Source organism: Mirounga leonina, unplaced genomic scaffold (assembly GCF_011800145.1).
Source record: "Mirounga leonina isolate KUSES-001 unplaced genomic scaffold, KU_Mleo_1.0 Mir_91, whole genome shotgun sequence".
NCBI lineage: Eukaryota > Metazoa > Chordata > Mammalia > Carnivora > Phocidae > Mirounga > Mirounga leonina.
The window spans coordinates 38,009,197-38,025,194 of NW_023270839.1; the positions used below are offsets into that span (position 1 = coordinate 38,009,197).

Sequence of the window (15,998 nt, forward strand, 5' to 3'; positions counted from 1 at the left end):
CTTGCTGTTCCCATTGTGCTTGTCATTTGTGCTTCTGGCTTCCCTGGGCCTCCCAGTGTCTGTTCTGCTCCCCACGCTGGGCTCGGTTTCCTTCCTGCTCTGTGACCTTGCCTAGTCTCTTAGCTTCTTGCTGCCTATAGACACTGCTCCGACCACATGGTCTGATGAAGGGTACTCACCCAGCCCTGGTACATGACCCCTGATTTTGCGACTTGACCCATCCTGCCCTATTCTGTTGGCCACCACAGCCTGACAGCCCGACCAGCCTCACATCTCTCAGGTCTGTGCTGACTCTCAGCCTGTGTGGACTCTCAGGCCGGCCTCAGCGACCAGGGAAACCACTTGTCCAAGCAGGTTTTGGAGGGATTGAGCGGCTTCTGTGCTGAGAGTCACCAGGAAGCACATGCCACCCACATTAAAAGGGGTGCTACTGTTCTGTCCCTCTCAGCTCAGCGATTGTTTGCATTAATAAAGAGCTCTGAAGTCTTTTTAAGGAAGTAGTTAGAAAGACAATCTTGTCACCAGCACTTCCAGGCCACAGCAGGCTTAAGGATGACCTTTTCTGCCTGCAACTCTTGATAAAGAACCTTGAATAAGCTCCAGAGCAGTGAGTGAGCAGTTCACTTGGGGCTCTTAAGGCATTCCTGTCTCTGATTTGTCATCAAGGGCTTTAGAAGATGAAATGTACTTGAAGGACACAAGAGGTAGGGAAGAGCCCCTGCGGCCTCGGAGATGCACAGACTGAACCCATGCAGATGAAATCACTCATCCCACAGCTCACGACTAGATACAGGGAAACTGGGCCATGTACACACATTTGGTTACTCTCAGTTCAGGTGTTTTATTATGTCTGGCTAAACATTAAGTTCAATTTGTCCTGGAACATGCATGTCTAAGTGTTCTCCAAGGATCCCCAGAGATGGGGGCGGGGGGGGCAGTTAAAAAAAGGGATGGATTTAATAGATCAGTAAGGCAAGATTGTGAACTGGATGTAATGGAGATATAGGAGAGGGTTGGGATGTTTACTGCATGTCTGGATCAGAGATGTGGTTAATTAGTAAAGAACGGATAGCAATTAAAAGAATTGAGGATATAAACTGAGATTCAGTTGCCCTAAGTGCTTTGAGTGATTTTTTTTTTTTTTTTTTTTAATTTTAGGGGATCAGAAGGGTGGAAAAGCAAACAGGAATGGATGGAATGACCAACCTTCTAAAGTACTGAAGCCAAATGTCAAGCACCCCTTCGCCCCTCAAAAAAACAGCACAAACCTAACCAGGTTAAGTTCCCAACTCTGGGAATCTTCCCTGCCAGAGGCTTCCTGAGGCCTGCGTAACTGGACACGTCTGGGCTCGCTTGGCCATCATCAGATGGGGTGCTCGCCAGCCAATAACTAAGCCATTACTCAATGGGTTAAGGTGGAAAAGGGACCTTCAGCACTCACATTGTGGTAACTGGCCACCAAATGACATGCCCAGACAGACGGCTCCAGGGAGAGGAGCTCTTCGACGGTGTCACCGTCAGAATCGACAAGGGGGCGAGGCCGATGAGTCAAAGGGCAGAGGAGTGTGGAGGAAAGGAGCCAGAGATTTGGTGTCCGGAGTTCTGGGCTGAAGTGCCTGCCCCACCACTACTTACCGAATGGCCTTGACAGTGGTACGACCTCCTGAAACTTCAGTTTCCTCATTTGTAAAGTGCAGGTTGTCATCCCGGCCCCTGGGTCACTAACAGAATTGAGATCTGGATGGAATGAGATAAGGCAAGTGGAAACTTTGCTGTTCATTCCTTCACCCTCTGTGTGCCAGGCACTGTGCTAGGCTTCGTCCTTGCTCTTGGAGAGTGTGTAGATGTAAAACGGTCTCCTGAACAACCATATAATTAAGATTGGATTAAGTTTGATGCAAGGTTGATGTATAACCAGAAGGGATCCACTCTGTCCTGGGGCAATGAGGGGAGACATCACCCATGTAAGAATTAGATTCTGTGACTTCATAAGACCTCTGAAATGCACAGCTAATACCGGACTCTTCTTTCTCAAAGCTGGCCCCACTTGCCCATACACAACCTAGTCATTGGCCTGTCAGGCATAATGGTGTTAGTGTAGAGACTTTGATTTCTCAGGGTAAGAGTTAACCCTTCAAACAGTGTCACTCAACTGGGAACGCACCTTTTTACGGCTAAAGAAAGGACCGGTCGGAGGAGAACTAACATTTACTGAGTACCTACTGTTTGCCTGACACTGTGCATGGCACTTTATTCTTACAACAACCTGTGGGGTGGGTGTTAGGTTTGCCATTTTACAGATCACGAATCTGAGGCTTGAAAAAGCTAAACCCTTTCCTTGAGTGAGGCTTTTTGAGTGGCAGAGACTGAATCCTCAACCAGATGATTCTCTGTCGCCACAGCCCAGGAGGGGCCCTTTTCACAGCTATCCTAGCAAATTATTTCAATGGGGATGTTCTACTTCTGGATCCTGCTGAGATGGGGATTCTCCAGTTTTCTAGATGTTATGATCATTTATTTGTTGATGAGGGGCACAGTGTGGCAATTCTGACAACGAAATAATGCTCAGCATGGGACGCTGCTGTGTCCTCCTCCCCAGTCCCCATGGGGTGACTGAGAGCCCCTGCCCTCTGATCAATGCCGAGCACATCTGCCAAAATGTGGGACAAGGAACCTGAGACCACAGAGCTCTGATTCGACACAGTTCTCCAGCCAATGAGAATATGAGCCCGACTACATAGTTCCTTGTTATATCAGTGAGCTCTGCTTTGACCAAGAAAAGGGGGTATGGAGGAAAGCAGAGGGAGAGAGAGAGAGAGGGAGGGAGGGAAGGAGGAAGGAAAGGGAAGGAGAGGAAGAAGGAAGGAAAAAGCCAAGGGATTTCCTTTGACTGGGTAGTGACTGAGGTCTCGCATGGACCCTTTGATCCTAGTGCAGATGTCTAGGTCTTTGAAAATATAGTCACTTTTGTAGCTTTATCCACATCCGCTGCTTTGCTCGTGGAGCCGTGGCCTGGAGTCACAGCCTGTGTGTGAACCCTGGCTACCCTGCTCGCTTTCAGGCAGGATCAGCTAGAGGGCAGAGTGACCCGCAGGAAAGAATGCTGAACTCCGCTCTGCCAGGAACGAGCTCTAGGCCTATAGCAAATCTCCTGGCCTGCATCGGCCTCGGCTTCTGGATCGCTAAGTCGAAATAAGAATGTCTAACCCCACACTGGGCTGTGAGTGTGGGATGAGACCATAGATGTGGAAGTGCTTTGGAAAACCAAATAAAAGTACTTGACATACACAAGATATTCCTGAGAGAAGGCTCGAAACAAAGGTTGTTTTGATCTCAGCCTTGGTTTACTAATCGAGAAAATGAAAACTGGATTCCAGCAAGGGACTGACTGGAAGATCCCATTCAGCCCGTGCCCCCAGTTACCGTGGCAACTTGTGACTCTGGTCCAACTACTTGTCCACCGACTCCTGTAGCGATTGCTTCTGTCGAGTGCGGAATCGTGGTTCATCATCAGGGTTTTTATAAAGCCCTCTTCATGATTAATAAAAAAATGACAGTAATTTAAAATTCTATGCACAGGGACTAAGTTAAGTTAGCATTTTAAGTGAAAATAAATGTTGGTGCAATATGTTTCCTCTTTCCAGGTAAACTATTCTGAAAACCATGGTCAGCTGACAAGAGACTGTTTACGAGATATAATTAGACTACAAGAGCGTAAGTTTTCTCACATCTCCTTTCACCCCTGCTGGTTGGATCCACTCTTCTCTAACCTCAGGGGTTTGGTCCAGATCCTATTCTTCTTCTTCTCAGTGTGAAGCACTGTCCTCTCTCACCCCTGTCCTTCAAACCAGAGGACAGTCATAGAGCACATCCCAGCAAGTGCATGGTGCCAACCTAAAGTGGTACTCCTGATACCAATTCTGACAATTTCTGCCTGCAGTTAGGAAGGCCCAGTGACACAGGGGAAAGAGTTTGGCATCACATGAACCTGGGTTTTGAAAGTCAGCTCCACCACTCACTACTCATGGTAAATTGGGCAAGTCACTTAACCTCTCTGAGTTTCAATTTCCTAATTTCCTTTTTAAAGAGATGAGGGCCATAGAGTAAGTATACCCCCCAAAGAGCAATAGGGAGGAATAAATACAATAAGCGTGGCCTGTAAAGAACTTAGCCCAGGGGCACATAATGAGCACGGTATTAATGGTAGTTCTCTGCTATAGGAAGGCCTCAAATGGCTGAAGGGGGACGGTTTCACCCGTAGTTTCTAGTTTAGGCAACCCCACCAACTTCCCTCATTTGGGCAACCACACCAGCTTTCATGAACCCTAAGAGAAGAATGAATGATGATTTCCAGACATCTCTTTTCCCCTAATTCTACACGTCGGCCTCTCAAAGAATGTCACTTTTGTCCTAACAAACCAGTCTTCCTACTGAGGCAATAATGCCTTTTAATCAAGTAGACTCAGAAGTACTTTATGACAGGAAATGCCTAATCACTAGAATCTTGGAGCTGGGAGGTATTCCTGAGCTCAGAGATACCGCATGCTATTAGAATAAGCTGGTAATTTCCCTTTGCTTAGATACTCTTGTTCTGTACAATTGCAGGAATTGATAACCTGATCCTTCATTTCCGTTCCTTTCAAAGAAAACTGGCAAGCAACCCATCTTCTTTCGGCCCCAATGCCTGACAGAGAGCTCAGTAGGCTGGGACTCTGGTGCAGTTAACATAGCTGGTTTCATGGCATGGACAGGTGGGGGCCGGGGAGCTTCCTTACAGACCCTTCTAATTGAGTTGCTTCTCTGGCCAGAGGCCAGCCCTGACAAGGATCCAGCTCCCTCTCAAGCCCCGAAAAAGGGCTCAAGTGTCCCCCGTGGCCAGGAGAGTGGATAGGCAGCCAAGGCTTCCTAGTTCTCTCATCCAGGACGGCGCAGCCAGTGAACTAGAGATACTTCCCCAAGGAGAGGCGGCGTGCTGAGCGCACAGAGTAAAGAAGTCTTACCTAAGGAGCTAACTTCTTTATGCCCACCCCATCCCCCATCCTTGAAATTAAGAGTTTGGGGCTCAGGGGAGAGGAGAGGGGCTGGAGGTTGAATCAATCACCAATCACCAGTGATTTTATCAATCATGCCCGTGTAATGAAGCCTCCATAAAAAACCCAAAGGGACGGGGTTTGGAGAACTTATGGGTTGGTGAGCGCATGGAGATGTGCGGACAGTGGGCCCTGGAGAGGCATGGCACCCCTACCACAGACCTCGCCCTGTGCCGTTCTTCCATCTGTTCCTGAAGCTACATTCTGTTATAATAAAAGGGTGAGCTAGGCAAAAAAAAGAGTTTGAGGTTCACTTTGCAGTGGAATAAATTATAACTAGATTACTTACATCTGCATTTCAGTTTTTTAACACTGATATGCAAAAGTTAGTTTTCTTCCAAAGATTTTTATTTATTTGAGAGAGAGAGCAGAGGGAGGGGCAGAGGGGGAGAGAAAGGGACAAGCAGACTCCCCACTGAGCATGGAACCCGACTCAGGGCTCGATCCCCTGACCCCCGAGATCATGACCTGAGCCGAAACCAACTGTCAAACCCTTAACTGACCGAGCCACCCAGGGGCCCTTGCAAAAGTTGATTTTGATAGGCATATCTGTGTTTTCTCTACTTAACAGGATTTGATGGATGGTAGAAATGATCAGAGACAGAGAGAGAGTCCTTAAAGGATGTTCAGAGAATTAGAAAATTAGAACCCAGAAACGTGGGCTCTTCCTTCAAATTGTTTCCCTTGGGGGTGCGGCACAGGAAAGGGAAATATCTCAGATTACTCAGTCATTACACTTTTATTATAGAGACTGTGCCATTTCGTTCCAGTGAGAATTTGTAAGATTCTTTTGAGATATTTAGGGAGGACTCCATACGCCGTAATTACAAAGTATATCGATGCTTGCAACTGTAGAGTTGTTTGTTTATAGTGAAGGCATCTGATCTGTGCTAAGAAGGATCTTGGAGGTCATTACACTTCTGAGAGAAAACCATGTGAACACAATTCAAAGGAAAGAAATCAATTGAGAGATCGTGAATAAAAGAAATGCCATCACAATAGGTCTATAACTAGCTGCCCGCAGAAGGAAATGGGGAAGAAGGCAGAGAAAAGTTATGGAAGAAACAGTGCTAACTTGTGGCCATTGTCCAGACCAAAGGGGAAGCTCAGGGAAGTCAAAGATAACTCTGTGGTCTTCCACCTGGGGCATGAGCAACATGATGATTCTGTGAAGATTCAACAGAGTCCGATGCTGGACAAAGCAGGCCCCGCCAAGACTGGAAACAGAACTCTCAACACTGAACTAGAACAGGGAAACATCTTGGCCAAATGATTTTTATAAACAAAATTATCTAGAGGGAATTCATAAAAGGAAAAAAAATTGCCCACTAATCCATCCGAGCTGACAATAACTTCTTGCACATTCCATTCTCAAGTTCTTGTCCGTGACAACAAAAAATATTTATCCAGTTACCATCAAGTAAATATACCATATTGTGGACAAAACTTTTTAATAAAAACCTAGCATTGGATCATAGCACTTTCCTACATTTCTACGTGATCTTAATAATTTTTACATCGACAACATCTTTTTTTTTCCCCAGATTTATTTATTTTAGAGACAGAGAGAGCAAGCAAGAGGGAGGGGAAGAGAGAGAGGGAGAGTCTTAAGCAGACTCTGTGCTAAGCGTGGAGCCCAATGCGGGGCTCAGGCTCATGACCCTGAGATCAGGACCTGAGCTGAAACCAAGAGTCAGACGCTCAACTGACCGAGCCACCCAGGCGCCCCTGCATTGACAACATCCTAAGACAAGTTTCAAGAAGTCATGAAACCTGGGAATACCAGCGATTTAAAACAGGGAGTCAAGTTTCTTGAGGGACTTCCTCAAGAAGATCAAGAAATTCCTAGAAGAGCAACAAAGATATAAATCGAGGGAATCAGATACATATGACAGTGAGTAGATTGTCTGAAAGTCAGTGGCTGATGGCTTTGGGGACAAGGGGAAGTGATTATATACATAGCACTGACTGGCCTCTGAGAAGTGACCCACAAGGAGGGGTCCAAGTTCACAGCCCAGGGCAGGAACAGCCATGGTGCATGACAATGAGTCTTCATTCTAAGTTCACATGGTGCTCGGTGTTTCATCGATAGGCCCTTTAAAGAAGCTTCTGGGCCTCAGAGCTCCTAAAAGAGCCCAAGAGCCAAGACCAAGAGCCAAGGACACTCAATGAAGGGAAAAGTTTGGGGTATCATCAGAGCCAGACATCCAGGACAGATATTTTATTCCTTGTCCCACTTCTAGGCTGCCAACCACCCTCCTCCCACTCACTGGTTCTGCTTTTGCTCTCCTCCTCTCTATTTCACTTCTTCCTCCCCCTTGAACTTTCTCCATCTTTCAGTCTGAAGAAGCAATGGGCTGTGGTCTTCCAGTTCCATAGATGAAGGGCTGTCCTGGGGAACCTAAGGCAGGAAGAGGGGAGGGAGGAACTCAGACCTGGAGGAGGGATTAGCTAGGACAGTAGGAAGTAAAAACTATGACAACAGTGTCCCAAGAAACAAGGTGATAGTTTTACTTGTTACACTTCTGCATTGTTGAGGTGGTTGTTTTTTTTTTTTTAACAAGTCTGTTACAAATTGAAAGTCACACAAGTTAAATTTTAAAAACATTGAAAGAGGCAAATGTTTTCTTTTTTCTTTTTAAAAATATTTTATTTATTTATTTGAGAGAGAGAGGGAGAGTACAAGCACGGGGGAGGGGTAGAAGGAGAGGGAGAAGCAGGCACCCCAGTGAGCAGGGAGCCCGATTCGGGGCTTGTTCCCAAGACCCTGGGATCATGACCTGAGCTGAAGGCAGATGCTTAACCGACTGAGCCACCCAGGCGCCCTTCTTTTTTAAAATGAAAGAAGCAATAGACTAGTGTTGAAGAACAAAAATTCACCTGAGCAAATTTGAAGATCTAAGTGGCTTCATTAAGTGATTCAAGAATCAGGCAGCATCCCATCTTGCAAATGGAAGGGAGCTCTCAGAGGAGTTGTACCAAATGGAAGGTTTTTATAGGAAAAAGGGTGGGACAAAGAGGTTATTAGCAAAAGAAAGGATCAGTCCAGGCAAGGCCTTTCCCTCAGGGGATGGGGCGGGGGTCTCATTCTGCAGAGTATTTCATCTTCCCTTGGATGGATGGAGGTGAGGGGTGCTGGATGGAGAGGACCCACGGGACAGATTGCCACTTGGATGCTGACCAGAATCTCCCTGACTGACCGCTGAAGACTACCTTTCTAGGAGAGGTTGAAACTACAGTTAGGTTAGGTGTTAAGTCCCTGTTTCGAGACTTGGCCTCAGTGATGCCATGTTGAGCCTGTGGTTCTTTGTCACACTACCCAAGGAAGAGTCAACAGTGCCAACAAAAGCAGCAGAAAGATCCCAAGTGGCAAGTGCAGAGAAAAGGTCTTGGATGACCTGCGGTCCTGGTCTGTGCCTCTGAGAAACCCGGTTCTGCAAACACAAAGAGTGAGCCAAGTAGGAGAGAAATGACAACAGATGAGAGATGGGTCATTTAAAAACATCAGCAGGGAGGACAAGGAGACAAGGCAAGAGCAGAGAGAGCCTCAAAGATTTGGAAAACTCAAGGCAAATAAGGAGAATAAGAGGAGCTGCCATTTCTGAAGCCAGGAGGGAACGTTCCAGGTGGAGGAGAGCTGGAGAAAAAGGACAAGAGGAGCAAGGAGAGAGCAGCCGGGGGTGGGGGTGGTCACTGCAAAAAATGGTCAGCTTTTGAAAATTTTGTACTAGGGAAAGCTTCCAAACAGGTATAAAGCAGAGAAAACGGGCGCCTGGGTGGCTCAGTGGGTTAAGCATCTGCCTTCGGCTTGGGTCATGATCTCAGGGTCCTGGGATGGAGCCCCTCATCAGGCTCCCTGCTCAGTGGGGAGTCTGCTTCTCCCCTTCTCTGCTGCTCCCCCTGCTTGTACTTTCTCTCTATCTCACATTCTCTCTCAAATAAATAAATAATCTTAAAAAACAACAACAGCAGAGTATAGTTAGAATGAACCCCCGTGTACCCATCTCCCAGCTTTGACAATCAGCAACTCATGACCAACCTTGCTTCTTCTTCTACACCCTCACCAATTCATCATGCCTTGCCTGGGCTGGTTTGAAACAAATTCAAGACTCAACATTCTTTCAGTGGTTCTCAACCTTGACTGAACATCGAAACCCCCTAGAGGGCTTGTTCAAGCACAGATTGCTGGACCCTAGCCTGGGTTTCTGATTCAGCAGGTCTGGGGTGGGACTGAGAATCTGTGTTTCTGACAAGTTCCCAGATGATAACCAGTGCTGCGGATCCAGGGGCCACACTTTGACAATCACTGTATGATTTCATCTGGACATACTTCTCTCTCAGAAAGGACCCCCTTATTGAAAACATAATCACAACGTCACTGCCCCTCACAAGAATCTAGACTAATTCCTTAACATCATGTTTTCCCATCTCTCCTCTTGGTGGTTCTACTAACCACTTGTTCGATTTGTGCTCCCAAAAGGTCCATGCATTGCAATTGGTTCATACGTCTCTGTCGGCTCCTCTGACCTCCGGGCAGGGTTTGAATCAGTAGCGCGAGGAGTACTTTGAGGAGTCGTACGGACAGATGTGCAGCTGTGGATGTGAAAAGACCATGGCCCTTGGGTCTGACTTAGAGGCTGGACCGGTCATTGAAGGGCTCTGCGGCTCACATGCCTCATTTGTGAAATGAAGAGAATAAGCCTATCTCATGGGAAACTGGTGAGAATTACATGAAAAGTAAGCCTGTGGCATGGTATCTGATACATGGTTGGGCTAAGGAATCAGAAGATGTGGGTTTGCAGAAGCTCTGTGACCTTGGGACTGGAGACAGGTACTTCTCTGAGCTCATTTCCTAATCAGTAAAGTGGAGATGATAATAGTATTTTAGGGGCGCCTTGGTGGCCCAGTTGGTTGAGCGTCCGACTCTTGGTTTGGCTCAGGTTATGATCTCAGGGTCATTAGATCAAGCCCCGCAGCAGGCTCCACACTCAGCAGGGAGTCTGCTTGAAGATGCTCTCTCTCTGCCCCTCCCCCCACTCACGGTCACTCCCTCTCTAAAATAAACAAATAGGGTCTTTTTATTTTTTTTTTAAAGATTTTATTTATTTATTTGACAGAGAGAGACACAGCGAGAGAGGGAACACAAGCAGGGGGAGTGGGAGAGAGAGAAGCAGGCTTCCCATGGAGCAGGGAGCCCGATGTGGGGCTCTATCCCAGGACCTTGGGATCATGACCTGAGCCGAAGGCAGACGCTTAACGACTGAGCCACCCAAGCGCCCCCAAATAGGGTCTTTTTAAAAAAACAGTATTTAGAGGGTTGTGAATGAGCTAATGGGTGCAAACAGCTCGACCACGGTATCTAATGTGCAATAAGCACTTTAATTTTTTGTTGTTTTTTCAAAAATACCCATTATTACTAGGAGCAGGGTGAATATCACTTTTCTTCTGCCTGAGTAGGAATGCCTTCTTAGAATCTGGATTGTCAAAGCAGGCATTGGGAGATCCCAGGTCATGTTTTTGTGTTTCCCACCTCACTTATTTCTTAGTTTGGTTAATGGCACCATCCTCCTCCCAGGCGCCCAAGTTAGAAACTTCGGGGGTCACCTTGGACGCCAGCTCACATTCTGTGCAGCACCCATTCTAAAGGCTTCTTCCTTCTGGGAGCTTCTGGGATCCCAAACAGGATGAAAGAGCCGGACAGGGCCTGGTACACAGCAGATCCTTAATTGACACTGAGGGTTTGGTTTTATTGCCATCGCCTCGGCTCTCCTTCTGACCACGGCCCTCCCCACCTGCACCACCCAGCGACTCCACCAGCCTCTGCCCTCCAGCCTCTGGCTCCTGTCCACCCTGTGGATGACAGCCTTTCTCCTGTCCCGCCCCCACCCACCCACCCCCGCCCCTGATCTCTGACCACAGTGTAGCTGGTGCAGTTTATGCCCCGCTCATCGTCCAGCAGTGTAAGAAGCTGCTCTTTTCTTTTTCTCATTTTCTTTTTTTCTCCCTCCATCCCTGACGCTTCCATTTCCCTCCTTCCCACAGGCCTTCACTCTCCTGGTGTTTTTTGTTTTGTTTTTTAAAGGTTTTATTTATTTATTTGACAGAGAGAGGAGGGTGCTCACAAGTAGGGGGAGTGGGAGAGGGAGAAGCAGGCCTCCTGCTAAGCAGGGAGCCCAATGTGGGGCTCGATCCCAGGACCCTGGGATCATGACCTGAGCCAAAGGCAGATGCTTAACGACTGAGCCACCCAGGCGCCCCCACTCTCCTGTTTTTGATAACATGTTCTTGGGTATGTATATGAACTTATAAAAGACACTATTTTATTGTGTGTGGTTTCTATTTTTAAACCCACCGTTCCCCTGGCAGATCTCCCCCCACTGCCTACAGCCTGCACTCTGGTGAGATGAATTTTAGGACCCGATCTTTTAGGACCTGAGCAAGGGTTTCTCTGAAGCAGAGTCCAGGAGGGGCATCGCTGAGTTATACTGTCCATGACAATTTTTTTTAAAAAGATTTTTATTTATTTGACAGAGAGATAGAGAGAGAGCACAAGTAGGCAGAGTGGCAGGCAGAGGGAGAGGGAGAAGCAGGCTCCTGGCTGAGCAGGGAGCCCGATGCGGGGCTCGATCCCAGGACCCTGGGATCATGACCTGAGACGAAGGCAGTCGCTTAACCGACTGAGCCACCCAGGCGCCTCTGTCCGTGCCAGTTGACGCCGAGGAAGTACTGCCAGGTTATCCCTGAGAACTACAGAGCTCTTGGCCTCTAATGCTCCATCCCCTCCACGGAGGGACCTGACAGCACACTAGCAGGGCTTCAGTAGCTTAAGCTCATCCCTAGGGTGACCCCAGCCCCCTTGGAGTGTTCACCTGGAATGGAAGCTCAATGTGGCCAGGAGAATTTGTTGTTTGTTCTAGCAGGTAGGCTCCCGAACTTCCCCTTAGAGCAGTGACTTTAGAACTCATGCAATGATAAATTCTTTCTCTGCCCTTTGAAATCAAATCTACCAGCCCCAACGGTTTCCTCTCCTCTCCTGGCAGGGACTACATTGAGCCATCACCTTGCCGCAGCCTGGAGCGGCGGCTCCTGTCACAGACACGGGAGAATTTGCTTCTCCTCTAGATAAGCCCCGATGAGCCAGTCCAGGCGGCCTCGTCACAGACTGAGCCCTCTTAACACCCGCCTCAATACCTTTCTCTTCTGCACATCCTTTAAGTATCTCCCTGCCTTAGAAATGTTGCCAGCCTTTTGTTTTGGAGGAAGTGGAGTCCCGTTCTCCCTGGATTCTTTTTCCCTCTTGCAACATAGTTACTGAGTAAGACCTGTCCCCACTGCTTGAGCTAGTGTCCCGCTTTGCTTATCTTTGCTCTGCCCTGGACCGTGCCCGCAGTGTACTTTCCCAGCGGGTCAGCAGAAGAGTTTCAGACCTCGCCAGAATTTGGTGTTATGCGGTTTCCTGATTTTTGCCAACCTCGCGGGTAAAAAGAGATCTCTTGCTCTTGTTTTCATTTTCATGCATCTGTAACTGGTGGGGTTGAGCGAAACTAGTGGACTCTCTTGTGTGAGTCACATATTTATATTCTTTGTCCATTTTTCTATTGGGTTCTCTGTCTTTTTCTGACTGATTGGTAGCACTTTCTTATATATTCTAGGTAATAATCCCTGTTGGTTTTAGAAGTCTCAAATATTTTTTTTCTCAGTCAATCACTAATTCTGTTAACAATATCCGTCATTATCATTAATTCTGAAACAGTCAAATCCCTCAATTTTTTTGGCCTCTGATTGTACTTTTTAGGTCTTGGGTTGTTTGGGTTTTTTTTTAAGATTTTATTTATTTATTTATTTGAGAGAGAGAGCGAGCGAGCACGAGCAGGGAGAAGGCCAAAGGGAGAGGGAGAAGCAGGCTCCTCAGTGAGCAGGGAGCCTGACACGGGGCTCCATCCCAGGACCCTAGGATCCTGAGCTGAGCCAAAGGCAGATGCTTAACCGATTGAGCCACCCAGGGTCTTGTTTTTAAAAGAACTCTTCCCCACTTTAAAAATATAAATAGGGGCGCCTGGGTGGCTCAGTTGTTAAGCGTCTGCCTTCGGCTTGGGTCGTGATCGCAGGGTCCTGGGATTGAGCCCCACATCGGGCTCCCTGCTTAGCAGGAGGCCTGCTTCTCCCTCTCCCACTCCCCCTGCTTATGTTCCCTCTCTTGCTGTCTCTCTCTGTCAAATAAATAAATAAAATCTAAAAAATAAAATAAAATCATTAATATATTTTCCTATGTATATTTCTATGTATTTTTTTGTACAGTTGCCTTTCATGTTCATATCTTTTTTTTTTTTTAAGATTTTATTTATTCATTTGACAGATAGAGAGCACAAGTAGGCAGAGTGGCAGGCAGAGGGAGAGGGAGAAGCAGGCTCTCCACTGAGCAGAGAGCCGGACATGGAGCTCGATCCCAGGACCCCAGGATCATGACTTGAGCCGAAGGCAGACGCTTAACTGACTGAGCCACCCAGGTGCCCCTTTTCTTTTCTTTTTTAAGTAGGCTCTACACCCAACATGGGGCTTGAACTCATGACCCTAAGATCAAGGGTCGCATGCTCTACCAACTGAGCCCACCAGGCACCTGTCACTTCCTTTCGAATCCTTATACCTATTACTCCTTAACACGTTGGCCAAGACCTCCAGTACTCTTTGGAGTAGTAGCAGTTCCTGTTCTTAAAGGGAATGTGGATCTACCTGCACCTGTTACCTTCTTCCTATCCCCAGGGGTTAAGCCTGCCCTCGTGTAGCTACAAGCTCTATTTCCTACTGGTGCAGGACTAGTGATTCTGTTTTGTCTTGTAGTGGAGTTGGGATAAACTATAATCTGTCCATGGAAATATGGGGGAGGGAAAGGGCCCAAGATAAAAGCTTCCCCACTTGTCGCACCTTTCCCCTTCTCCTGTAGACGAGAGTCACACACACACATACCCTGGGACCCAATTACTTGCTGTCCTCTAGAAGCTTCTCACAGTTATTACATTAGAGACTCAGATATACCGGCTGCCCCATTTCTGAGGCACTCCCAGCACTGGGTTGAGCAAAATAGCCAGTAGCCTAAAATGGGTTGCCATTTTATCAAGATCCAGAAGCCAGAGGGACAGTTCTAAAATAATTACCATCATGGGAATGCTTTAATCATAGGCCATTGAAGGCCCTCTTGTAAACTCTTTAATAAGAGCATTCAAGGACTGGACAAGTTGGCCTCACCTCCTTTTCCTCTTACAACAGCATACCCCACACTCAGACCATCCTGGGTGATCCTTTTCTGAATGTGTGTGCATTAAATCTTATCTGTTTACCATACAAGTCCCTCCGCAGGGAATTCTCCCACCTTTTTTCCACAAGGAGAAAGCCTAATCATTTATCAAGGCTCAGAACAAAAGTCATCAGTCTTATGATGTCTTCCCAAGTTTATCTCACTGGTGTAAATCATGCCCTCCCCCATGCTTCCCAGAGCACTTAACTGTCAGATTTGCCTTACAATTTGTTGTTAGTTATCTCCACTGTCCCATTAGGTAGAGACCTTGAGGAGGGCAAGGACTGTGTTTTACTCATTTCTATCTCTGCAGCAATTCTTCACACCTAGTAAATTCTCAATAAATGCTTATTCATCAAATTAAAGGACGGAGATCATAAATTATAGGAAAAAGGAGTCATTAGTAGAGATGAAGTAACGCTCTTGCCTAATCTTCGTTCCAGCAGGATCGAATGTGGATTTGCAGAGGTGTTGTTACCTGCAGTAATACTCAGCAATATGCAAATAGGAACAAGAACAGACACAGAAAACGCCTCATCATTCTCATTATTATGCGATAAACCCTTCGGGTGCTGTAGTGACAGGGGCTCAAACTATGCAGTGTGGAGCAACTATTTAGAACAAATTGTACCTGGGGCACCTGGATGGCTCGGTTGGTTAAGCATCCAAATCTTGATTTCGGCTCCAGTCATGATCTCAGGGTTGTGGGATGGAGCCCCGGGTTGGGTTCCGTGCTGAATGTGGAATCTGCTGAGGATTCTGTCTTCCTCTGTCCTTCCCCGCACTCTGCATGCTCTCTCTCAAAAAAAAAAAAAAAAAAGAACAAATTGTACCTGTAAAGCCTAACATTTGGGGCAACTGTGGAATGTGGCATGTGGCCAGACGTTCCTGGGTCTCCACTCCTTAATGACACTCCAAGGCCCTTCAAGGCTACACAAGGCCCTTGAAGTGTACCTATATAGGTGATGATTGTAAGAGAAATGGAACTTCTTTTGAAATATGGCCTTTGCTTTCGATAGAAATTTCCAGTAAGTGGGAGAGATTTGTCACGTTGTAGAGGAGATGTGGGAAAGGTAAATGAAGAAACTGAAGTAAAATTAATAACGTTTATCTATTTTTTTTAGAAGATTTTATTTATTTATTTGACAGAGAGACACAGCGAGAGAGGGAACACAAGCAGGGGGAGTGGGAGAGGGAGAAGCAGGCTTCCCGCCGAGCAGGGAGCCCGATGTGGGGCTCGATCCCAGGACCTTGAGATCATGACCTGAGCCAAACGCAGACGCTTAACAACTGAGCCACCCAGGTGCCCCAATAACGTTTATATTGTTGCTTTTCTTGGAGTGATACATAGCACTTTTGTCTGTGTCTTTGTTCTTTTCGCATGTCTGGGCAATAAGTAAAGAAGGTATTATTATCTATCTACACATAAAAACTGAGCTATATACATATCATTATTATATAAAATATATCGTCATTATACAAAAGCTGAAGTAAGAAGGAATTGAAGTCTTTTCTTCCGTGGATTGTTGCCCCAGTGGCCCTCAATTTGTTCACATGTCCCTGTAGCCACATCCTTGGGTGGTACCTTTCACACTGACTCCAGGTGTGGCCATGTA

At 46.8% G+C, this 15,998-nt stretch overlaps 1 long non-coding RNA gene across 1 annotated transcript in view; it reads left to right on the forward strand.

Moving 5' to 3' along the window:
* The first annotated feature begins 3,691 nt into the window (after window positions 1-3,691).
* LOC118003243 overlaps window positions 3,692-15,998 on the forward strand; it is a 72,432-nt gene continuing 60,125 nt past the window's right edge. The window contains exon 1 of the long non-coding RNA XR_004677295.1: window positions 3,692-3,714. This is a non-coding gene — a long non-coding RNA (uncharacterized LOC118003243). The remainder of the gene's footprint in view (window positions 3,715-15,998) is intronic.